This window comes from Chenopodium quinoa, unplaced genomic scaffold (assembly GCF_001683475.1).
Source record: "Chenopodium quinoa cultivar QQ74 unplaced genomic scaffold, ASM168347v1, whole genome shotgun sequence".
Taxonomy (NCBI): Eukaryota; Viridiplantae; Streptophyta; class Magnoliopsida; order Caryophyllales; family Amaranthaceae; genus Chenopodium; species Chenopodium quinoa.
Window position 1 is genome coordinate 3075180 of NW_018744080.1, and position 26023 is coordinate 3101202.

The window sequence follows — 26023 nt, forward strand, 5'->3', positions numbered from 1 at the left end:
GTCATGATCACATATTAATCTATATTCAGACAAAATTTGAACTTAAAAAAAAAATAAAATAAAATAAAATAAAATAAAATAAATAAATATTACTGTCATTATAATGCTAAACATACAAGCAGCAGGTTTAACATGAAATAAGTTGAATTACACTCACAAACAACAAAATTGCCATTGGAAATCATATTCAAAACTGATAAAATCAAGGTACTCTGATATGGAATACAGAATACCAGTCAATCTCTTGGATATGAACAATCAAAATGGGATCACCTGTACTCATAGCTAAATAACCCTGTGGACAACCTTGAAAATATCCTACAAAGCTAGCCAAAAAACCTCGCTGAAAAATAAAAGGTCCTCAAAATAGTACGAAATGTACAATTATCAGCTACGACTACCCACTAAAAAACCCATTAGAATCTACTCTACTTCCATATCAGAAATGGCTTCACTTAGAATTTGCTGGAGTTCCTGCACTCTTTGCTTTGTTAATGCAACACAATCCTGCAGTAAAGGTAACATCATTAGCAATCACTCAATCAGCATTATCAAACCCTTTTGCTCTTATAAAGTTATAAGTGAACAAGAAAGGCAGTAGTAACATGATTTTACAAAATAGTACCCTTCATAAATCATAGGTGTATTATTTCTCCTCCTTTATTGCATAATTTAAGCAGAGGCATATAATGAAATCCAATCAATAAACATCACTGCTGGGAACAGTGACAACTACATCTGGTAACCTAAAATGGTTGCAAGTCTCCATCTTAGGGCAGCACATAAAACTTCCCAGCATATTTCTAAAATTATAATACATACTACGTATTTACGTAATATGGATACTTAAATACGGCAACAATTAAATGACAGATTCAACAACCCCATCGGCCTCCCCTGTACAGCTAGTCCACCACCAACTGACATAAACAACTCTTCAACAATTGATCACACTCATCACAGTTCTGACTTCTGTTTTGTAACAAAGTCATCAAAACTAAAAAAGACTGCTAAATTTCACATTGCTTTATCAGCTTAAAATATGGTATACACAAACCAGACATCCTCATATATTATGATACATAACCAAAAGTTCATCCGTTACACTACTCAGTACTCACATAATTGGCGTCTGGGACATCAAATAAGTTCACATGCAGCTAAATGCTCCACATGTTACTGTCTGGTAATGGAAGTGGATGTTCCAAACCATAGGTAGCAAGATGTATTGTGTGTGTGTGTGTTTGAGAGAGAGAGAGAGAGAGAGAGAGAGAGAGAGAAGCTGTTCAGGGTAACAAACTTGCCTGGATGACTGCTGAGTAGGCCAGAACAGGCCCGCCAGGCTTGTATAGAGAAACAAGTTGACCAGATGAATTCAATACAACGGTCACTGAAGTTTCTATAATGGACTCTTCCTCTGCCGTGGGATCAGCTAATATATAATTCTTGTGAAGTACACAAGAAAGTGAGAATGGAATGTTGCTTAAAGTGAGTTTTCTTAGCTCTTTATTAACAGGCTCTCTCTTTGACTTCCCTTCCTCCATCTCCTCTGACATAATAAAGACTCTTCCTTCATCATTCAAGGATACAACTGGGATACGCACTGCAATCAAGAAAAAGTTTAAATCAGAGATGCAAGGTACAAAAAATTCCATTTTGATTGAATAAGTAAAACCTAGCACTTGCACTTAAGCCATAAACTCTGAACCTATAAATACATTTCCAAGGTAGTAAAGTGAAGTACAAGCATTAATTCAATAGATAAATTTTGTAAAATCGAAATTATTGTATTTCTCCTTGTGAGACATATTGAGGCATTAGACCCTTCTGCTTACTCCGGAATCTTGTTTCTAGGGGAGTTCGGAAAAGGCATTCTGGTGTATTAATAAAGAGGATGAAGTAAAACATATGGTCTAAACTGTTGGTTAGGTGTAAGTAAAAAATTAGATAAAGTAATAGATAGCGACAGGAAAGGTGTAAATAGTGCAGGGCAAAAGGGGTAAAGACAGTAGAGAGGAATTGCCAAAATTGGAGTAAATTAAGAGTTTAGAAAAACCTCAAGACGGAATGTGAGTTGCAATTTCTCAAACAGGGAGAGTACAAAAAAGCGTAAGGAAATAATTTATATTTTTTTTAAATAAAATAAAATTGTGAACCACCTGTCTCGCCATGGATATGCATAAAATTTTATCATTTTGTGAAATCTCCAAAATAGAAAAATGTGATCATTAATATGAAACAGAGGGAGTATATCGCTAAAAGTGAGATATAAAGACCCTACGACAGAAAAGTGAGAAGGAAATGATAAACAAGAGAAATGGACTGATAAAAAGCTTACAATTAGAAAAGGCAGCAACTGCAGAAAGTAAAGCAGCATCAAAAAGAGCGCCATCAGCGTCCAAACAGCATATATCCTGGATCAGTAAAAAATTTAAAAATAATATTGATAATTAAAGCCTGAAAGGATAATATCATTTATATCCTCAAACGAAATTAAATTTATCACAGAATGAAGAATGAGGCAGGAACAAAAACAGTTACCAAGTACGCCATCCAAGCAGCTTTTCCACTGACTAAGCACAGCTCCTTCAGATTTATCATCCCAGAGCTGCAGAACCCATAGAAAGTATCTCAAAAATCATATATTTGAAATAAGAGCTATAATTTCAGATACAGTAAAATAGTTGCAATAATAAGCAATCAAATGACAAAACTCTAAATAGCTAAACTGTGGGGCATCAAACATTGAGGAAGAGCAACATTACATATTGACAGTTCAAATGAAACATGTAAGTGAATAACAAGCTAATTAGATGATACTCCTATTACCCCATATAGAAAAGACGTTATAAAGGTCAATTTCAGCTACCATTAAGAAGCATCTTATAAACATAAAAATTGATAATAAAATTTTGATGCAACACTCTTAGCATCAAGAAAAGTTAAAACCCATATTATTGTCTAACAGATTATGGATCTCCACAACTCCATAAAGTGTGCACATTAGTGTGACTGTTGAGCAAATAAATACAGCCTCCTTTTATTTAATGTTCAACTCACTGGACATATGTAGTTTTAAAAAATTTTGAAAAAAGTGAAGAGAGAGCAAGTAAAACGGGTGTATGATATACAAAGAGAGAATGTATAAAGGTGGGTGGGTGTAAGAAAAGAGGTGAATAAAGCAAAAGATAGGGTTTGAAAAGGTGTAAAGATTGTTGGGTAAGAGGGGTAAGATGGTAAAAGGGGTATGCTAAAAATGAAATAAAGGTGAGTAGAATAAAAGTAATAATTATAAATGGATAGTGAGTAGAACGGAAATATTATGGTAGTATATCATTGAAAGGAAGCTAAAAGAAAGGCCAAGGACCCCCTAATCAAAACAATAAACACAAGTTTCCCACCTTACACTTACATTAAATCAGAAGAGATATAACTAAGACTATCTGTGCTCCTTGCCAGATTATAAAGACCCCCCATCTCTCAATTATGGGCTCATACACACTCAAAGCAATAACTCTATTGCCAAACCTAACATTTGGAAGTCAGGTAAGCTTCCTTTAAAACCACTTCAATTACTTACAAAAAAAATGCGCCTAAAAGGAACCTATTAGTTATTCCACCAATCAAAAACCATCAACTAAGCATCATGAGACACAGTCAATATAACAATAACCTACAACAGAACCACAAAGCCCACATTGGGGGCACCACACATCACACCTCCATGTCAAAATAGCAATCTTCAAAAGAAATGATGAGCATTCTGCATAACCTTTCTATTACTTGTATTGAGCAAATACCAGCTTCTGAGTCTCAACAATCAACTACTTGTAACTTGTTCTAAAATTCAGTAAACGTCTCCAATTTCATGAGCTAAAACAGAACCTAACCTGCCAAAAAAGTATGTTGTATAGAAAACCGTGCCATCAAACAGTCTGAATAGGAGATTTCTCAGTCACCACTCACCAAGCTACCAAAGAACCTGCAAATGGTACTTTGTTCCAGGCTAATTATTTCTTCTAACTAAGAATCACAACTCTTAGTGGTTGAGTGTTCTTATCCCAATCCATAGATTCAGGCTTCTTAGGCAGAGTGGAAGCTTTTCAAAGAAAATTTGTGCAGGCACAAATAATGTGAATAATGACTCCAGTGGTCATGATGACCATATCTCAGGCCACATACACAACCGTACACCATTCATGATTCAGCTACTTCAACAGATTACTACTAAATTACATTCCAATGCTTAACCCTGGCAAGAACAGCATGCTTGACAAACCCAATTGCTTCCACTCTTCCAGTAGAGTGAACTCGTAGCATGACAAACCCAATTGCTTCCAGTAGAGTGAACTCGTAGCATGACAAACCCCACACAATAAATTTTGGACTTATATAGATCAACCAAGAGGCCTCAAATGGCTAAAACCACTTACCAAAAGTGGTCTACTGGTCTTCAGTATTTCCATAAGTCTACTAGTCAAATTGCACCACCACAAACTAGCCGTTGTAATTGATAATCCTATTCAGACTTTTCAGAATGAAGATACTCATTGGCATATGACACATATTTACCTCAAAACCACACCTTTTTTTACACAAGAGAGTACGAAAAAACACGTATTCAAATTGTTAGGATATGCCTTGAATTTGTTAGCCCCTTTCAAGCGACAATTATTTGTAATGTACACATTCTCTAGTTTAAACTAGCTGCTATACAATAACCTGTAGATTGATTTTGTACCTCAAGATCAACAAAACTATCCTCTCGTTTGTCCCTGGACGTAGTTAACTCATGAACCACGTAAAATTTGTGTTCTTGTTTGTTGATCTCTCTTTCTTGCGTCTGCCATTAGTGTCGTAACACGAATTTTTTGACAGCCAATGTCATGAACAAAATAAATTGTTCATGTCAATTATGAGTAGTAAAACATTTAAATAGTGATGCCAATTTCTCAGGAAGTAGAACTAATAAAATGTGTATCAGTATATATGCCTTAAATGCCAATGATACCTAAGGTGCAACCAAATTATGTCTAAGGTTTACTTAGCATTCAAGTGTTTAGAACTAGCAAGCAAAAACCATTAGCAGCCATTTAATTACCTTAAAAAGGTGTCTGCTAATTGCTTTGATATAACTGGTGCTGCGTCAGCTGGCCTTCCAGGCCTAACAAGGGGGGAACAAATAGGAGGCATGTGAAACTCAATAGCTGCAATTACATAAATAGCAATGTTACAAAGATGAAATTGGTTATAAGTTGAGCATAAAACACATTTGACACTGAAGACATGACAAAGATGAACATATGCTAACCTAGGTTGCCCTCATCTGGTGACTCCGTTGAAGGAGTCGTGATTTCCATCTTGACTGCAGCAAGCATAGTCTGCAGAAGGACAAACGAAAATATTTAGAATGCATAGAGGCCTTTCTATTGAAGAGAGTAAACATGATTAAAAGGGACAGTCAGAAAATAACTTACAGTGCAACCAATTTTTACAAGTGCAGAACCATTTGCAGATGAAACAGCCCCTGCACAGGTACGTTATAGCATGAGGCATGCCAGATGAGGGTATAAGAATATAAACTAAATACAAATACGAAGTACGGGACCTTTCTCTCATGACTTTATAAACTGTACAAGAGTTTTTTTATATTTTGGAAAGTGCAAATGCAAAGTTACAGGACCTTTCTCCCAAAGGTTGTGCCTAACGAATCATAAAGAGCTAACATATATCAAAACCCTCACTATCAGCACTATAGTCGTTAGCATAAGTATTTTAATTTTATCTAAAATTAAACAAACAGCAAAAATAAGCTAGTAAAAACTGCATATTAATCCTGTGTTTATCAGAATTAACCAGGAGTTTCTCAAAGGCACAGCTACAACACATGAAATCAAAAGTTCTTGACTTTAACATAAACAAAACAAAATCAGTGCTGGGAAATATAAGCAATCGATCGAAACTAACCAAGTGCCACAGTTGTATCTCTAGCTGCATTAAGAGTCCTTGCATCAGGTCTTAAGGACTTAACAAAATGTCGTTCGTAAAACTGAACAGGAAATAAGCGTCTGAAAGCATCAATCTCCATATCAGCTGACAAATCACTGGATGCATTTGATGACCCCATCTCAATATTTACTTAAAACGTCCTCGAATCTCCGCACCCTAAAAGAGCAATAATGGAAATATATAAACTCAATGAAGATAATTGCAGCAGAACACAATTATGAACCTAAATTGCTGATATACAATTCCCAAATACCAAGTCCCATGAAATTATGTCAAAGGGTATTACTAATTTATAAAACCCAAATAAAGAAACGTATTTAACTAGTGAGTAGCCCAGGCAATGCCTCGAATTTTCCATTCCCAAATCAACATAACTGATAACCCACCATGCAAATACAGCAAAATATCATAATAAACAGCAATATGAGCCACATTACATCTTTCATGCAAAATTTCAATAAGTATCCAAAAACTAACACAATTAGACAATCAAAACTACTCACAAACCCCAAATTTCAACAGTTATCAGATAATTAATACAAGAATATAGCTAAAAATGAGACACTTTTAATCAAGTCTTTCACAAATTTGAAACCTAAATAATAGAATAAAAAAGGCTGATTCCCGGTTTTTACAATAGTATATATACAATAAAAATATGAAGCAGAAAGAGAAAAGAGAGAAAGACCTGTTTCGATTGTGGAGTTGACGGCGGTGGTGAAGAGTGGTTCGCCGCCGTAATCGCCGGCGAGAAGGAGAGGGCGAGGCAGGAGTGTAGAGTGGGTTTGGCAATGGCGTGTTTACTTTTAGAATAAAAGGGTAAACACAGAGTTTCAAATGTGTTTATTTGCTCTCCGAGATTTTCATAAAATGTTAATCTCAGAGCTAAAATCGTCAAGACAGTATAAAATTTAGGGGTGAAGTAGTCATTACAGCTAGAGGTGGTTTAGGGTAGTCCAATGATAATAGAGTCAGAGTCAAGTTTAAAGGGTTTTTAATGGACAAGGCCCTTATCGGACAGGGTTAATATAGGGCCAAAATGTTTTTCCAATTTAATTGATAAAGAAAATAGATTATGTAAAAATAATTACATAGATAAATTTATATTCATATATACTTAATAATGGCTTTGTCCAATATTTTTTTTAAATGATATTTTGTAAGCCCGCCCATTATCGACCCGCTATTGACCAGCGACCCGCATTAGCCCGACCCAATATTGACCCTATAAAAGGTGACCCTCTTTGACCCGACCCGCAACCGACCCGCACCGACCCTAACCCGACCCGCCCAATAACCAGGTCTAATTACAACACTAACTTACACTAACTCTAACGGAGCAACTGTAACGTGGAATTTCACCAAAACAGTTAGCTGAGAAATCAAAACCCTAGGAGCGAGAAGGCGAGGGCGATACTTGAATCTTCTTCATGTTGGATGATTTCTGCTTCCTTCCACTGATTCTGAGCTCGCAATGTTGTGAACATTTTGTTGTTAGGTGACTGTTATTTCGCGATATCGAAACCCGTGCTTGATTTGTGCTAAAGACGTTCACTGTGCTTCAGCTGAGCTAGTAGTTCGTCGCTTTTGAGGTATGTACTTATGGCTATTAAGGGATGTAGTGTGGGATGAACTTTATGTCAATCTGTTGTTTTAACTCTATTCAATTGCTGAATTGCTCCGTTGGTTTGCTCAATTTCTTCTACGGCTCAATTGATGAAATGCTCAATAGCTCAATTTCTGAAATGCTCTATTGTTGAATTGTTCTATTTATGAAATGCACTATTGTTGAGTTGCACAATTTCTAAAATGCTCTATTGCTGAATTTCTGAAATGTTGTATTGCTGAATTTTTGAAATGCTCTATTGCTGAATTTCTGAAATGCTGTATTGCTGAATTTCTGAAATGTTGCATTGCTGAATTTCTGAATTGATTTATTGTATGCATTACACACCTTATATGTTGAAACACTTTCAAGGGTCTGAATATTGGCCCAATTGGGGAAGAGGTCTCTCCCATTGGTGTAAGGGAAATGTAATTAGAACTCTGTTTAATAATATACGACCAAACGGAGGCAATCAGTTTGACTAACGGTCTCTACATTGATTGATAAGTTGAACTGTAGTCTGTTGTACAAACCGTGGTCAGTTGATCATCCATGTGTTCCCACCAATGGTAAATCAGAATTGATTTTTGGTTTGGATTGGTAATGATATTGTAGGATGTAATTCAAGTGTGATCATGTTTAATAGGCTAAAAATCGACAAAATCCTTTGGGGAAAGGTATTCGAAGTGAACACTTTCTGGTATGGTTTCGTTAAGTTGTTACTGTGTGTATTATTAAAAGGTTTGATAATTTGCTGAATTATTGAATTAAATTTTGCCGTCAAGGATGACTCTTGTAGCGTTGGTGGTCAAGTGAAGGGAATGGGGGAGGTTATCAAGAAACAATTTGAAGTGTTTGGCAGGGTATGTGTATTTGTAGTGTTGTGTTGGTTTTAAAAAATTGAAGAATGAATTGTCTTTTTTTATCTTGCTTTGTATCCCAATTTGTGCAGCCACCTAATATGAATTGCCGTATTGAGACTTTCTCCAGAATTTGCCTCACCTTTGATGATAGAAGAACTCGTTGGATTAATGAAATGGGGTAAGGTGGATTATTGACTGTTCCAACTGACATACACCTACCTCGTCAGTTAGGGTATTGGTTGATGACTCGTATTGATCCTCTGAATAAAGTGTTTATCGCTCTGGATGGTAAACAATTCAGGTTATCCGCTAATCAAGTGCATTGGGTATTAGGCATTCCCAATAGGAACTTAACTGTTCCCACTGGTAAATCAATGTCCTCATTGTTGCATGAAAAGGTCATTAGAATCCAAGAAAAGTATGGTGTAACAACTAGGACAAGGTCAAAGAAGGATTCAGGTGTAGTGTATACCTCTATAGGCATACATGTGAATGCTAAAGTGATGGAAAGGGTGGAGGGGAAATGGGAGGCACACGAGGAGGAGGAATTTAAGACACTTTTCTTGTTGTTGTCACTAGAAATGGTATTATGTCCTACACAGTCTCCTAGGTTGGCTTGTGATTTATTACCTGCCCTGACTTGTGCCATGAATGCTGGCTCGTACAATTGGTGTGATCAATTAGTATTAAAAAAGTTGATGGAGAGTGTTGGGAGTTTTGCTCGACGTTTTTATTCTACTGGGGTTGCAGGTGGATGTGGTGGGTATACCATATTCGCAGTGGTATGTATTTTAATATTCAAATCTAGTCATTATATTTCTTGTTCTGGTAATGGGTGTATTCTAACTTTAAATATGATGGTTGTTCAATGTAGTTTTTTTTTTTTTTTTTTTTTTTTTTTTTTTTTTTTTTTATCTTGATAGGTTAAATTGGTTTCCTGTGCAATGGGGGTGAATTTCCTCGAATAAAGGTTTGGGACATGAATAAGCTTAGTATTTCCCTTAAACAAGATCGAATTGTATGCGGAGGTGATTATGGAAAGTTGGGGGTTAGTTTAATATAGTTTAATGATTTAATTTACTATATTTTCTTAATACAATGGGGTTTTGAATTTGTGATAATTTTATGTAGAGTTTAGATGTAGCATATGGTGAGATTCATCCAAAGGAAGGGATAGTGATGGACCTTCCTCCATGACAAAGGTATTAAATTTTATTGGTTGATAACCTGTGTTGTTGTGGCTTCTAACTATTGTAAACATGTGTTGTGAGTACACTAGGGTGTGGCCCATCATTTTGTTGTTCAACCTCCCGAGAATAGGCATAATCCTAATAAGCGGCGTGGTGCACCAAAGTGCTCTTTTACACATTAAGTAAAAAGGCCTAAGTGGACTGGTATGAGGAGCTTTAAGGCAGGTTCAGATGTTGTTCCATTTAATTCAACCAACCCTACTTACGTTCCAAACACAGAAGTTCCTCAGTTCTGCCAATTAATGAGTGCTCTGTCCAGTTATTTCTCCGGGGGAACAACAACGTGGTAAGGTTATTAGTATATGGAATGTTATTTGATGCGTTGTTATTTGTTATCTGATTTCCTTGTTTGTGATGTCACTTTAAGGAATTTAACTTCGGAGTTGGTGTCTTTGTTAAGACGGGTTGTTGCTTGGGTAAGTTTTAAACACATTTGTACTTGTGAATTTGTTATTTTCATTTTTACTCGACTGACTATCAAACAAGCAGTTTCATAGTGCATTTGGCATGGAATTACATGAATCGCGACAGAATCACGATGAAATGGATGCAATTGCCTAGGTTAATGTTTTACATGGCATTTTATATTCTTTTTGTGGAATTGAATGCAATTCCTATGTGCCTAAAGTAATGAAATTTGGTATGGTTATGCAGACGGAGGTGATATTCTTTGCTGGTGGTGTGGAGGGTTTAAGTTTGCTTTTGCGTGCCCTAAATACTTTTCTGGATTCCCCACATAGTTAGTTCATGGGAATAGTGTCATAGGTTTTTTTTTTCCAGTCCTTACTTATTGCTTTTCAATTTTATTCTGGGATTGTTCCTTCGTACACAGATCATTGCTTCTTTTTTAATCAATCATTGAATGCAAAGAACTATTCATCAGATGCATGTCCAAGATGTCGTTGATATGCCTCGTAGAAATTGTACTTGGCTTGTAGCAAAATGTGGAGAGCCAACACAGTTGTGTTTGTTGCGTGTCGGCTATCACTCACCCTCCATTTGAATAATAAAAAGAGTTGTGAGTTAAATCAATCTACAACCTACAATGTGTGTTGCTAGAAAGAAAGAATGGAAGGTATGTAGTTAATATTTTTTTTGTGTCTTTTCAGGGCGGTGGTTATTTGAAGTAGTTGTATATATGCCACATTACATGAGGGTTGTTTCAAACACCTACCTTACAACTGTGTAACCCGCAACGTTGTCGCAATTTCTAAGTAGTTATATAAATTTTCCTCAGTCAATTGAAACATCAGGTGTATGATTTAGGCGATAATTTGTATGGAATGTTGCTCATAACTCCATTTGAATAATATATACAAGCCTGCATTTGAATGTGAAAATTATTCTATGCCATGTATTTGAATGTCATAATATGCCTTGTGTATTATTTTATGTCATGAATTTGAATGTGAAAATTATGTGTTATGAATTAATCAGTGTCATGATATTATGGACTGTGTTTTGATCTATCTACTTAGTTTGAATGTGTTACCTGAATTACTGTAGGAATGATCTATCTAACTATATTATTTAGCAATTCCATCTAAACCAATTTTGCCTTTATTCCATGTTTTCAATGGACTTATTTGTACTTGGACTTGGACTTATTTAGTAGGCACATGTTCATTATGGACTTTGTTTGATAGTGTTTTATTCCATGTTTTCAATGGACTTATTTGTACTTGGACTTAGACTTATTTAGTAAGCCCATGTTCATTATGGACTTTGTTTGACAGTGTTTTATTGATTTGGCTATTCATTATTCATCATGGACTTATTTAGGACTTGGACTTATTTTGACAGTGTTTTGTACTTAGGATTTACTTGGGAAAGTGTTAATCAATAAAGTCACTTTAGTGTAACATCCATATGAAAACAGTAACAGTGTGTTAAATATGAAAATCACTTAAATAACATGCATCTTAAAGTAACAATGTACTTGTCATTTAAAAGAGCTGGAATACATATCATAATACATATAACTAAGTTCACTACTAGAGAAACTACTACTAGTGGGTCTGATTTATACTACTACTGGGCTTGATAAATAATACTACTTGGCCTGATCCATACTAAAGTGCCTTATCCATACTACTGGCCCTGATTCCATACTACTGGGCCTGATCCATACTAATTCGCATACACAAAAGGGCCTACACATACTGGGCTTACACATACTTAAAAAAGGCCCACATACTGGCCACCACAAAGTTCATACACAAAAGGGCCTAGACAAAAGGGCCTCATAAGAGCCAACACAAAGTTCATACAAAAGGGCCTCAAAAGAGCCAACTATAACTCTAACTCAACATTGAATTCTTCCTGCCAAGAGTCCCAACCCACCCCAAAATGATTTAATTGTCTGGATATGCGTAAACATAGTCGAAGTTCTTGATACCAGCATCACCAATGGTTTGACGTCTTGACAACCTCCTGTCTTGGTGGATCAATGTCAAGCTCTTCGGGTCCTTGTTGATTTCGGCTCCCCATTTCTTGAACAATTTATACAGCTTGGAAGAGAGCTTCGCATACACCCTCAACTCATGTGGTGGAGTGCAAGTGTTCTTGATTTAGAAGAACTTAGCACCGACATTCATATTATGCGAAGGATTCTGCAATAATAATGTACTTATGTTAATATAAAGCGTAAACAACCCTATATGCTTACTAAAAATAGTAAAAAAAATTAGATAAATGTAAATAAACTAAGATTACCACGACATGGGAATATAATATTTCTCCGGTTCGAACTCCAGCCCTAGAAACAGTATCAGTGGGAGCAATTGCCATCCCATTTTTCTTGATAATTATGTTCTGTGTTGACAGATCCAACCGGGAGGCATAATCCGCATACACCTCCTCGAATGTTTCATCATCACTCACTTCATAAACCACACCATGGTCACCACGTTGTCTACTCCTAACAACAATTGTGTGGTTGTTGGGACCACCTACTTTTGTTATGTTAGGGTCCAACGTGTCTTGCAAAACAGGACCCCCATCAGCCGGGTTTAGCCACTCTCTTTCCTTATTCGTTGCCTCAGCCAAAGCAAAGCCAGCAGCTAATTCCTTCCTCTCTTTGTAAGATATGGTTGGGGGTATTCCATATAGCTGCTCCATAATCCTGAATGAAGCATTTCGCGTTACATTCCATACCCTTAGATTTATTTCCTAACGAGGAAGTCTGTTACAAGAACGCTTCTTTTTGGGGATTTTGGTTGTTGTGATGGCATTCGACAGAGAGAGAGGACTCATTGGGGGCTTTGATGGAAGTGGAGGACATTTTTTGGATGGAGAGGGAAACTGTGGACATATTTTGGATTGCGAGTTATGAAATTTTTTGGATAGCTTCATTAACCTACCCCCAAGACATGAAGTAAACCTAGCACCACAATTCTTATTCTTTGCCATTTGAACTTTTGGAGTTATGGTTTTCCCACCATCCTCTTATATACAATGACTCAACCAACGATAATAATACACGTGAGTCAATTTTTGGCAGGAGATTTCCCTAATGTTCAAATTGTTACCTTTTCCCTATATAGGAAAGGATATTGCTCCTACTTAAAAGTAAGCACATTTTAAGTAAGCAATTTCCATGTAAATAACATGTTTCAACTAACACCATGTTTCAACTTTTTTAATCAAGCGTTTATACCTATTTTTTTTTAAAAAAAAATTATAAGCAGAATATATTTTTGGAGTCTGATTATGATATTTTGTTCAAGTTTGCATTTTGCTTAACGATTTTTTATTGATAGGTTGCCATGATTTTAGTAGGGTATTTGGATAATCACCTCGGAATTAGTTGTTCGTCCAATTTTCATACGGGAAGATTTCTGTAAATAAAATTCCAACTAATTCTAAAAAAAATTAAGTACTTAAAATACATAATTTGTAATAACTTTAAAAAGTAGCAGTAAGTTTGAAACGAATATTTACCAAAAATTATTTAATCTCTTTCTGGAACATGTTTAAATCTACATATCAATTCCTTATTGGTTGTGCCTTCTAATTATTTATATGATTTTGATTAATTATCTACATAAATAGTAAATAAATAGAATAGTACCTATTTCATTATCTACATAAATAGTAAATAAATAGAATTGCAAGCATAAGACACATTAGTGAACACAAATTAGTGATATAAATAACAATGAAATAGGTACTAGTACTGCCACAAACTTACTTGTAGGGTAGCTTATGTCAACCCTTAATTTAAGGTGCAAAGTCCAACAATATTGATGTGATGTGACTTATCAAAAATCAAAAATCAAAAATCACAATGACCAATGCTTCAAGCTGAACTTGACCCATTGCTGACCCAATAATTCTACAATTCAAAATAACAATCACAAGGCAATGCTTTTACCCATAGGATTAAAACCGCCCTTAATGTAATTAGAGCAATTAACCAAATAATGATATAATGTGGTACGATAATTATTTAATTATTAATTAAATCCTAAACCCTAACGCAAGGTCATTAATTAATTATTAATATAATGTGGTACCTTAAACCCTAGACCACAATAAACCCTAAACCCATAACACCTAAACCCTAACCCTAAAACCCTAAACCCTAAATCATAAACCACGATAAACCCTAAACCCTAACTCTAAAATCCTATACCCTAAATCATAAACCATGATAAAACCTAAACCACAAAACCTAAAACCGTAACATAAACACAATAAACCCTAAAACCGTAAAACCCTAAACACTAAACCTGCCCTAACCCTAAACCCTATAACAATATAAACCTTAAACCCTATAACAATATAAACCTTAAACCCTAAACCCTTAACCCTAAAACCTAAAACCATATAAACCCTAAACCCTAAAACCATATTAACCCTAAATCCTAAACCCTATAACCCTAAAACCTAAACCAACTTGAATTGGTAAATTGTAAAACCTAATCCGTAAACACCGTATTAAACCATCTGAACCCCCTAAACCCTAACACCATAAACACCATATTAAACCCTCTGAACCTCCTAAATCCTAAACCCTAAACCCTAACACTACTACAAAAACCTTATATTTTCGACGCTTTGCTATCGACGCCAAGGGAGCCCTGTCAGACTAAGGAAAGACTCTATGCGTTTTTGTGACGTTGTTCTTTGCCGAATCAAAGTCTCGTCTCTTTTCAACGTCTACAAATAGAATATTACACATGTCTTGCACGTGATACTGAACATAAACTCTCACCCTTTTATTTTATGAGAATTAAAAAAAAAACGTTTTGTTTAATCGGTGCTGCATCTTGAACCCTAACCTTTAAAATGCAAAAGTTGAATAGCGGTTCATCTATGATTCAAAACTGATCTCCCCTTCTCATTTGGAGTTATAGATTAAAAATAATTGCTTTGCGATTCAACAGGTATTTGATTTTCTTTAAATCCCTCTTGATTATTGAATTTTTAGGGTTTTTTTTTCTAGATCTGGTTGTTCAAGTGCTTGATTTGAATTTCTTCAATTTCGTTGTTTAAAATCCATTTCGGTGCACTTTATATTCCTCTGTTTTTCATTCTTTGATATTTTGCATGATTTTCCCTCCTCAAAATCGAAAAACGTAAGTTGGGTTTGTCACTAGTTGCTGTGATTTACTCTTCAATCAAAATTTTCATTTTGGTTGATTTAATAAGGATTACGGTTTACTTTTTACTATGGGTAGATTGACGTTATAAGGTATGACATAGTTAAATTTTATGTGCAAATCTAAAAGAGGATCCCATTCAATCGGTTGAATTGGAAGTTTAGAATTAAGCACCCCAAAAAGAAGTTGAGAAGCAACAAGATTGTAGCAAAAGGTACTAAAAAAAGAAGACTTAGACAATCACCATTATTGGTAATTGTACCTTTGGTTTCTTATTCCTGATGTTTATTGTATCTAGTTGGTTGTTTCATTGATTTTTGTTTAATCTTTGGTTAGTTGTAATTAAATTCAATTAATACTTGTAATTTTGTCATTATTCGTGATGTGAGTTTTTAATTTTACATGAAGTATATAATCAATTCTACCTCTATATCTATTTATCATATTATGTTAAAGTTATTAGCAATTGTTTTCTTCCAGTCATTTTTTCTCCAAAATTTAATTTTTGTTTCTTGTTAGAATTGTGGGGTTTATTTTCTCAAATGGTTTAAATCACTCAGGTACTTTTTTTATTTTTTTTTATAAATATGTGAGATTAATTTTTCTTTTTGTTTCCAATTAAATTTACTAGTATTACATTATAAAATCAGGTATAACTATTCTTTCTTGTTTTTGTGCTAATAAGGTTGATTTTGTGATAGAAATATTGAGAATATTAGGTGTCCAAGTTAACAGGTGTTTGAAAATTTCAAAGCTAAAACTGGACGAGGAGTTAGATAGACACCTCTATGAATGTTAATTAAAATTAAACTAAACACTGCACATATTTCAGGACATGGTGTTTCGTGGGGTGCTACTATGAATTATTATATATACTTTTTGATTACATATTGATCAACACATTTTATCTTCTTATTAAAATTTCAGCTCTTGTCATATTTAGAATGTGTATACTCTCACACTGTTTTTTTTTTATTCTTTTTAGAATGGTGGGTGTTGTATACATTGTTGTCACACACTACTACTCTGTGGGCTTTGGTTGGATCAATTTTGTTTGTTTCATAGTAGTGGAACTATACTATACTTAACTCAATATAATTGGATAAATTTGTTATCTTAATTAGCACTTATTACCTTTATCCTACGTACCAAGTGTGGCTAACTACTTTTTGCATTGTAATAAGTTAATGTCTTAAAAGCATTCCAATGGATATTAAACTTGACGTTAGTCAACTATTATGTTTTGTTAGTTCTAAAAGCATGTTTAATCATATACTTTCTTTTGCATTTATAGGCATTTCATGCTCAAAATGTGGAAAATGTTGCTGATATAAAGGAGCAATCAAAGGAATCTGGTAACAAGCCACTCCCAATAACATGGGGATTTTATCTCTTTTATTTATGCTGCTGGCTCCTTGGTAATGTTCTGCTGCTTGGTACTCTTATTTTACTTGAATTAAACTTATTGGAACTTGTCTTGGTGTTAATGTTTTGATCAGATTATATTTTTACTTGTCTTGGTTTTCATGTTTTGATCTGATTGTAGTTTTTCTACCTGTTCTTAGCTTGATAATCGTCTTTCTTTTTGTTTGTTTTTGTCCAAATAATGAATATGAGTCGTACAAAATCTCTGGCATTGTTAGATAGGTAAACCATAGGGATCATTTAATGTAGTGCCTTTGCTCTTACTATATTCTTTGGTTTCTAAAAAAGGTGAGAGATCTTCAGTTATAAAATCCCTTATTCAGTCACTTGTTAGCTGTATATTTTGATACAGTCTCATTGATTTCTTTTTTTATAATCTCCTTTTCATTCCTTTTCTCTTCTCTTATCCCTCTAGCTTCCCTCTCTTATCCACCTAGATTCCCTCTCTCCATTGAAAAGAATTGTATCTTCTGCATTTGTTCATTGTAGTTTTCATGCGATGTGCTCCGATGTTTTTAAGACTTTTTAGCATGCTTCTACATAAATCGCTATCAATGATGCAGATTTTCTTGCAGATTGAGAACCCGGGGAATACCAGAGCCATAGTTTTGTCACATCTAGAGATATTTACGTTTTAGGTAGGCAACATTTTAAAGCATATTGCATATTATATTTACAATCCAAACAGAGTTCAAGGAACTTGACAACTTGTACAATGATTATCTGAAATTGTTTTTGCAGGTTTATTTCAAGAGAACGATGACAGGAATTGGACTGGAAAACAATTCATACACGAGAAAATGGAAACTTGCTTGTTGATAGGAAAAACTCTCAATAATGAAGTCGGGTGTATTTGGTTCACTTACGATGGATTCTCAAATTATTAGTGATGATTAAGTTTATGTTGAACCTTAGAAATCTAGAATAATGAGTTTCTTGGGAAACAAAGGTGATGTCTTAATACGTATGTCAATAGATATACATTATAAACTTCTAAATTCTGACTGTTTCATTCATCGATTTCTCAAGGCATAAATTGAATACCAGTTCTAGTCGTTGCTGATTGACCTTGCTGCTGCAATTTATGCTTGCTCGACGCTGCTACCGCTGCAATGTATGCTTGCTCAACGACGCTACTACTGCAATCTATGCTTGCTCTGTCCACTGTTGTTGTTGTTGCTGCTGCTATTTGTGCTTGACATTGTTGTATTAGCTATTTGTGCTTGATGTTGTTTTATTGTATTATTTGTAAATACACTCATAACCTTGAATTGTACCATTGTAAATTTTAATTTATTTTGGGTGAATATAATATTTACCAGCATTTATAAATGAAATAGTCCAAGATTTTGTATGTGTAACTTTTTTTTTTAAATCAAGTTAAGGAATAAAATGCCTAAAAAAAAGGCATGAAAGGTATCTGTTTCAACATAATTAATAAAAAAAGTAGGAAACATGATTCTCGACGCTTTTTCATGTAGAAACTTCAGTGTAAAAGCAAATTTTTTTAAAGAAACAAGACGTTAAAAAGCGCTGATAACTTTTACGACATATAAAAGCGTCGGCAATTAATTGTTCATGGACAACAAAAAGCGTCAAATTTTTTTGGGAATGTGCGCGAACTACACAGTGTCGACGCTTCGTATAAAGATATGGAATAAAAAGAGCATCGACAATCTCGATGTTTTTCTGCGTCAACGAAAATTCTTGACTCACCTTTTTTCGACACTTTTTCTAAGCGTCGAGATAAAAATTTTCGACGCTTTTTAGCGTCGAAATTTCGCCTTAAAAGCGTCGCTAAAAACCGGAAATTCTAGTAGTGTAAAACCCTAACACCCCAAACCTGTTAAATTGTAAACCATAAACCGTATACACCATATTTAACCCTAAACCCTCCGAAACCTAAAACTCTAAACCCTTAACCATAAACAACCCTATATCATATACACCTTATTATTAAACCCTTAACCATAAACAACCCTATATCATATACACCTTATTATTAAACCCTAAACCCTAAACCCTCTGAACCCTAAACCCTAAACTCTAAAACTTTAAACCCTTAACCATAAACCCTAAACCCGATAATTTGTAAAGCCTAAACCCTATGAACCCTTAACCCTATACCCTATATATCCTAAACCATATAAACCCTATACCATAAACGAGTGGAACCCTATACCCTAAAGCATCATTAACACTTAATTCCTAAAACCCTAACTTCATGATTTTGAAGCGTGCAATGTCATGTTTAATAAACCCTAACATGCAATCTTCTCTAACCTTTAAACTTCAAAGCTTTGTTTTATTGGCAATCTTCTCTAAACCGTAAACTCTAAAACTCTAAACCCTTAACCATAAACTCTGAACCCGTTAATTTGTAAACCGTAAACCCTAAACTAGGGCTGAGCAAAACTACCCGAAAAAATGAAAACCCGAAAAACCGATCCGTAACTGATCCGAAAATTAGGGTACCCGATCCGATAACCATAACGGTTCGGGTACCCGTTCCGATAATTTGTTACCGGGTATGGTTATGGGTATCATTCACCAAATTAATAGTTACCCAATCCGATCCGATTAACATTTTTTTTTTTTTGCTTTTTTCCCCTGCTTAAATCTATTAATTAATATAAATCTAAACTTTTACTTTACTTCATAATCAATTTATAATATCAATGATTAGTAATATTATTGTTTTTAATTAGTTGTAAATTATATCAGAATAACTACATAATTAGGTTTAATTATCATTATTGGATATCTTATTAGGTACTCGATAACCGATCCGAAAATCCGGGTACCTGAACCTATCGATTTTGGTTATGGGTATCACTTTTAGTGATTTTGGTTATCGGGTAAAAGTTCATAACTTTGTTTTAATGGCAATCTTCTCTTTGATATATAGACCCAAAATCGTAAACCGGATCTAAATCCTAAACCGATATTCCGCTTCACCTAGATTCACAAAATCAATGTGTCTTTAACTATTCATCTTCAGTGTTATATTTCTTAAAATGAATATTATCATAATTTTTTTTTATGTTTAGCAGTTTAATATTTTATTCTATAATTAATTTTAAATCTAATACTAAGAGACCTCAACGTGCCAAAAATAAACCACAATCAATGGCAATCTCTTGCTTTAGATTGAAGAAAATTATCCAAAGACATAGATTGCCAGCGTGGCTTACATGTGGTGGATTTAGATAATCAACGGATGACATTTGCTGACCTTATTTGCATTGGATTGCTAGCTTGGAACTCAACATTATCCTTTTACTCAATCTAATTGCCGTACCTCGTATTGTTGTGATAGGGACTGCAAAATTTCATTTTTTAGAAACCACAACTTTTCATTTCTTTAATTAAATGTAAGCGTGCTTCTTAAAAATTAATCAACACTTAGCTATAATATATATTTTGCTTTTATTTTTTAGAGCTTGTACCTATTTATATTTCTGTAATATTTTGATCAATTTTATTTACAGAAATTACTAAGATTATGTCAGGTTGTTTAATTTTAAAACAAAAATATTTTCAATTAATAAGACAATGAATTGTTAGTCATGTTTTTAAAATTTAAATCAAAAATATAATAAATTTTATTTAATTTGTTATTAGTAAGACTATAATTTTTTTTAAAAAAACAACAATCAATCACAAAGTGATTTTTATTAACATCACATTTTATTCTGTATCACTTAATTCTAATAATAACTCGCATAATACATTACTTTTTGTCATCTGAATTATAGATAGACACTACTATGACACTTAACAAACTATTCAATATATTTCATTATAAAATAAGAGCCCATAATGTAATTGAAATCGATTCATGTAATTGAAAATGTAATTTTATTTAAGCAAATTAATGACATTACGTATTGTTATTTAGCTTGTTTGATACAAATAAAAATAGTATTTTTCTTACTATTTACAACATTATAAGTTAAAATCCCACCATCAAGCTGTAATTTTTAGAGTGCATGAGGTGGAAATTTGTTGTTATCCTAAATAGATTTTTTGAAACTTGGTTGATGTATTCCTTTTAATAATTTTTGTTCAACGTCTACTTAACTCAGCCAAACTCTATCCATAGTATATTAGGTTTTATCCAATTCCTTGAAAATGAAACTTACCATCTAGCTTCATGATGCCAAAGGACAATGTAGGTTGCGCCTACACTTAAGCAAGTTCAGTCCACATGCTTAAAATATTGTAAGTTTTGAGTTGACTACACATGTGGTTATGTTAGTTGTCTTATGTTACTTGTCCAGTGAATTACTTCATTTGTATTTTTGTACCTCATTTTGATTATTCAACTTACCCTTTTTGTTTTTTCATCCTATTCACTTATACATTATTAGTTGATAATCAAAATTTGAGTTTACGGTTTCTGATGGTTTTCATTAATAAAACACTTCACGCATCAAACATATTATTAGTTTGAAATTTTTTAATACTTCAAGCAATTTTTTAATATTATTATTAGGTACGTAAGCGTAATGGATGGAATTTACATCAGAAATTACATTAAACTAGGCGCCTAGAAGAGTCTTGAAAACTTGTCCATAACCAAAGAGTTATATTGTGCGCTTGTCGAATACTATATTCAGTTGGCTTGCAATCCTTATATGACTTGATTTGACTACACATTGCATCCACTACCCTTTAACCAAAAAGTGTGATACCAGCAATCAAAGGTTGGACAAGGCAAATGAATTTATTTTGTCTCAAATGTCTAATAATATAATAATCATTATACTTATGTGTTGAACTACGGGTTTACTAATCCTCTGATTTTTTAAATTAGTTATTTTATGTCTTGAACTACGGGGAAATAATAGTATCAAAGTCATTTCTAAATTAATAAATCCATGAAGGTCATTTTATAAAAAAATAATTAATACATAGCAAAAGGGATTTTTTTTTTTTTTTTTTTTACACATAGCAAAAGTGAATTTGAGAGATGGTATTATATTCAAAACAATCAAGTTAACTCAATATTCCAAACAATAGGGAATAGATTCTCTTTTTGTATTGTCACCTCAAACTTTTTTAGATAATAGGAATCAAATAATTGTAACCCCCTACCCTTTGACAAACTATAAGAACACTTAGAACTGAACCAAAAAAATTGAGCACTCAAGTTAAGAAGTAGTTGTTGTAACACTTGTAAGGTGAAATAGGATCAATAAGGTACTGATAGTAATGATAGTATATTTTCAATCATGTGTGTTTATTAATCATCTGATTTTTTTTAATTAGTTATTTTATGACCCACATGGAGAATTGGAGAGAGATGAATCACCGGAATAATCCAAGTTTTGAAGTAGTCGTTAATGACAAAAGACGTGTTGCTTTGGTAAGTAATTGTTTGTGTATTGAACGTACAAGAGGGATAAATATATTTCGATAATTTTTTTCATTTAGTCATTTTTTTTAATGTTGGGTGTATATTTGAAATTCCAGCGTATCCCCGGCACATTAGGGCATATTCTCAGTGATGGCAATGTAACTCTATATCGAGGTCTTGACAATCATTCGTGGACAGTTGTTGTTCGGAACGTGGAAATGGGTTCAAATTGGAAGTATTCTGTCGAGGATGGATGACAAGAATTTATAAGTGAAAATCAAATCATAAATGGAGACGTGTTGAAAATATTTTTGTGTAACAATTCAACCATTCGCGTTACAGTTTTTAGATCAGGAATTGAAATAACTAATAATGCCCCACAAGAAATTAGTAGTGACTTATTGGTTGAGCCAGACCAAGCCCCGTGGTTTAAGGTGCATGTAACAATGACGTACAAAACACTTGGATTAATGGTAAAAATAATAGAGTTTTAATTTAAATAAGTAAAGTTAAAATAAGGGAGCCCGTACCAATTGATTTGATTTTATTATTATTATTTTTATTTTTTATGCAAGATGTGCCTGTAGAATTTGCATGTGATAACTTTGCTGACTTTCGACCTGAAATTGTTGTTCGAATGAGGTTTGGTGAGGATGAATGGATTGGAACTTTAAAAATTGTTAAGGATGCAAGCAATTTCGTAAACAGTTGCCACATAAATAACGGTTTCAATTCCAGGATTCGTCCTGAAACCCTTGGTCCTCTACCGGAGATGATTGTCGAATACAATAATAAACCGAACAACCCAATCTTTCAAATGTATTACCATTAGTTACTGTGGTGACTATTATTTGTTTATGACCTTGTATTATTGTTCTTTGTATAAATTTATTTACTTGTTTGAATTAAAGTTAGTTAATAAAGTGATGTATTTTTTTTAATCTAGTCATAAAATAGTATGTAGTATTTGTATTAGTCCCAAATTTTTTTTTGTATTTGTATTAGTAACAGCCATATGGTTAGATTGTTTGTTTCTAAAATATTGATTAAAAATTATTGTAAAAGTAAATTAAAATAGTAAGAGGTTTGTTTTATTAGTAACTTAGTAATACATGGCACGATAATACACATAGCCTCTGTCATTTCGCTCTATAAAAAGACATCTGGACATGCACTATAATCATTGTCTATCCAACCTTCCCTTTACTACCTTCCCCTCTTTCGTTTTTTCCCCAATTACAATATCATCTCATATTAAAATGGCAGTCGCACCCTTCGACCCCAAAAACCCAATTTACCCACCTGGTTGCTACGCCGCTACATCAGCCCCTATCAAGGTTAATTTTCGTGATTCAAACAAAATAGGAAGGCCGAAAATGAACTTCAATAAGTACGCCTACTTTAAACCGACTCCAGATGGCAAATACAAAATGCTCACTAATCAGTGTGTTAGAGAGGTCATCCGAGTCCGGAGAGCCCTTGGGAAGACAAATTACAAGGCATGCTCATGATGAGGCCATCAGGTAAATTCGTTCCTGCCCTTTGCCAAATATAGTTGACTTAGTTGGAATAATTGACATTGCTAAGTTGTTTAAGAAATTAAACTCTGAGGAGCTTCCTTATGATCACCGTAACATTAGTGAGGTCATTCCCCTTTTTATTGAAGATCCAATCGACCCAACACCACAATTAGATATTTATGGTCCAATATACCCACTCATTGCTAGGAAAGTTGAGTCGTCAATGGCATGTTATAGTGATGGTTTCCAAGTGTATTATGTGCATGCTAAGTTGAGCGAAATTATGGTCACTATTTGTGCTGGTAGATTTACTGTGGATCTGTTGCTAAGGTACATGGATGTTGCTCTTGATTGTAAGTACAAAAAAGGGTGTCAAGCATTTGAGTTAGGGTCTTTGATTGTGGTATGGAATGCTCGTGGTATTAGTCGTCCTTCCTTTAATTCTAATGTCCACAACGTTGTTGCGCTCCACAAACTAATCATTTTTATTATTACAGAAGTTAGGGTGGGTAGGAAATCTTTTGAGGAACTTGTCAAGGTGTTCGACAATGTCGATTGGTCTCTAGACGAGAGTGTTGGTATAAGTGGTGGTGTGGCTGTGATTTGGGATGTCACAAAGGTGGTTGCGGGTGACTTTGTTGTTGGGGCCATGGTGGGTGAACCATTAAGGGTCCTTGGCATGCTCAAGGTATGTATCCATCCATATAAATACATTTACATCATCCTCAGTATTCGTTATTATTATGTTAATTATTACTTGTTTTTCCGTTAATGAAAATATGAACAGCCGACCACGCCAGGTGAAGCGGGTCCATCCAATGCGGCTCCATCCAATCCGTTGGATGCTCATGGTGATGGTGGTCGAGGTGCGCATGGTGTATGTTTAATAAGGCCGTGAGAGGTTGCAACCAAAGATATCTATTAAGCTTTGGTGTATGTTTACTTAAGCTTAGTTAAAGTTCTATTTATATTTGCTTCTAATGTCTTCTTATGAATGTAATGAGACTCTAAGGATGGTACGTATTAAGTAAATTAAGACTTATGTATTTGTGTCTAAGAAATTTGTTTTATGAGCCACGTCACTTGGTTCAATGTGGCTGCATGGCATGTATGTTGTATTAATTAAGGCAATTATTGCCATTATGTGTAATATATGATGTGTGTTTTTAGTACTATTGATGTTTGACTTGATTAATTTTATGTAATATGTGCGTATGAAGCAGTATAACAAATTTTGGTTAAATGGAGTAATCATTTTCGAAAAGGAAATTTATATTTTTGCAAAAGTTATGTATAGAGTAAAACGTTAAATACGAATTTAGAAACATGACAATAGAAGAGTTTTAATGAACCAACATTGATAATATTTTTGGTTAATTTATTTTTTATTTTTTATTTATATAAGAGTCAAACATGTTGTCATGCCTTAACTATGATTTCTTTATTTCAAAAAGTAAGACCTGATATCTTAAACTTACCATGTTCGAAAAAATGTTGTTATTATTATTATTATTATTATTATTATTATTATTATTATTATTATCATTATCATTATTATTATAATTATTATTATCATTATTATTATTATTATTATTATTATTATCATCATCATCATCATCATCATCATCATCATCATCATCATCATCATTATTATTATTATTATTATCATCAATATTGTGATTAATTTTTTTTTCTGTTTTTATAATTTCATCCAGTGAAAGACATCTTTGTCTTTCGCATGAAAACAACCAAGGTGAAAAGTGTTGTAATTTTTGTTTAATTTGTTGAAACAACTTGAAATTTGGAGGGAATTTAACACATAAATTATAGTAATGTACGGGGAATACATCATGAGGCAAAATTAGATTTAATACTATATATGTAATTGAGTTAAGGGGTCATGGTTTACGATTTTTAGGGTTTAGGGTATAGAGGGTTTACGGTTTAGAAGGTTGACGGTTTAGAGGGTTGACGGTTTAGAGGGTTAGGGTTTAGGGTTTTAGGGTTTTAAGGTTTAGGGTTTAGGATTTAGGGTTTACATGATTTAGGATTTATGACTTAGGGTTTAGGGTTTATATAGGTTTAGGGTTTAGGGATTAGGGTTTAGGGTTTAGGGTTTTAAGGTTTAGGGTTTACATGATTTAGGATTTATAAATTAGGGTTTAGTGTTAAAGGGATTAAGTTGCATTGATTGTTACTGAAAATTGGACCCTTAAAAGCTAATTATTTAAAAAATAATAGTCAAGTCCTTAATTATAGAAGTACACAAAATCATTAGATGACTCTGCAGATGATGGTTATGAGACAATTGTGTTTGTTAAACAATGATGTTTAAGTTCACCTTATTCACGGTGTAGTCCCGTTTTTCTTGTTTATTTTTTT

The 26023-nt window shown here is 33.8% G+C and overlaps 1 long non-coding RNA gene across 3 annotated transcripts; it reads left to right on the forward strand.

The window, feature by feature from the left end:
- Positions 1 to 15644: 15644 nt before the first annotated feature.
- Positions 15645 to 18096, forward strand: LOC110691501. Of its 3 annotated transcripts, XR_002505306.1 has the most exons (4): positions 15645 to 16752; positions 17335 to 17397; positions 17501 to 17708; positions 17789 to 18096. It is a non-coding gene; the product is annotated as an uncharacterized LOC110691501 (long non-coding RNA). The 3 variants fall into 3 exon arrangements; XR_002505307.1 differs by having other exon boundaries at positions 17323 to 17397; positions 17501 to 18096; XR_002505305.1 differs by having other exon boundaries at positions 15647 to 16752; positions 17501 to 18096.
- The last annotated feature ends 7927 nt before the right edge of the window (positions 18097 to 26023 follow it).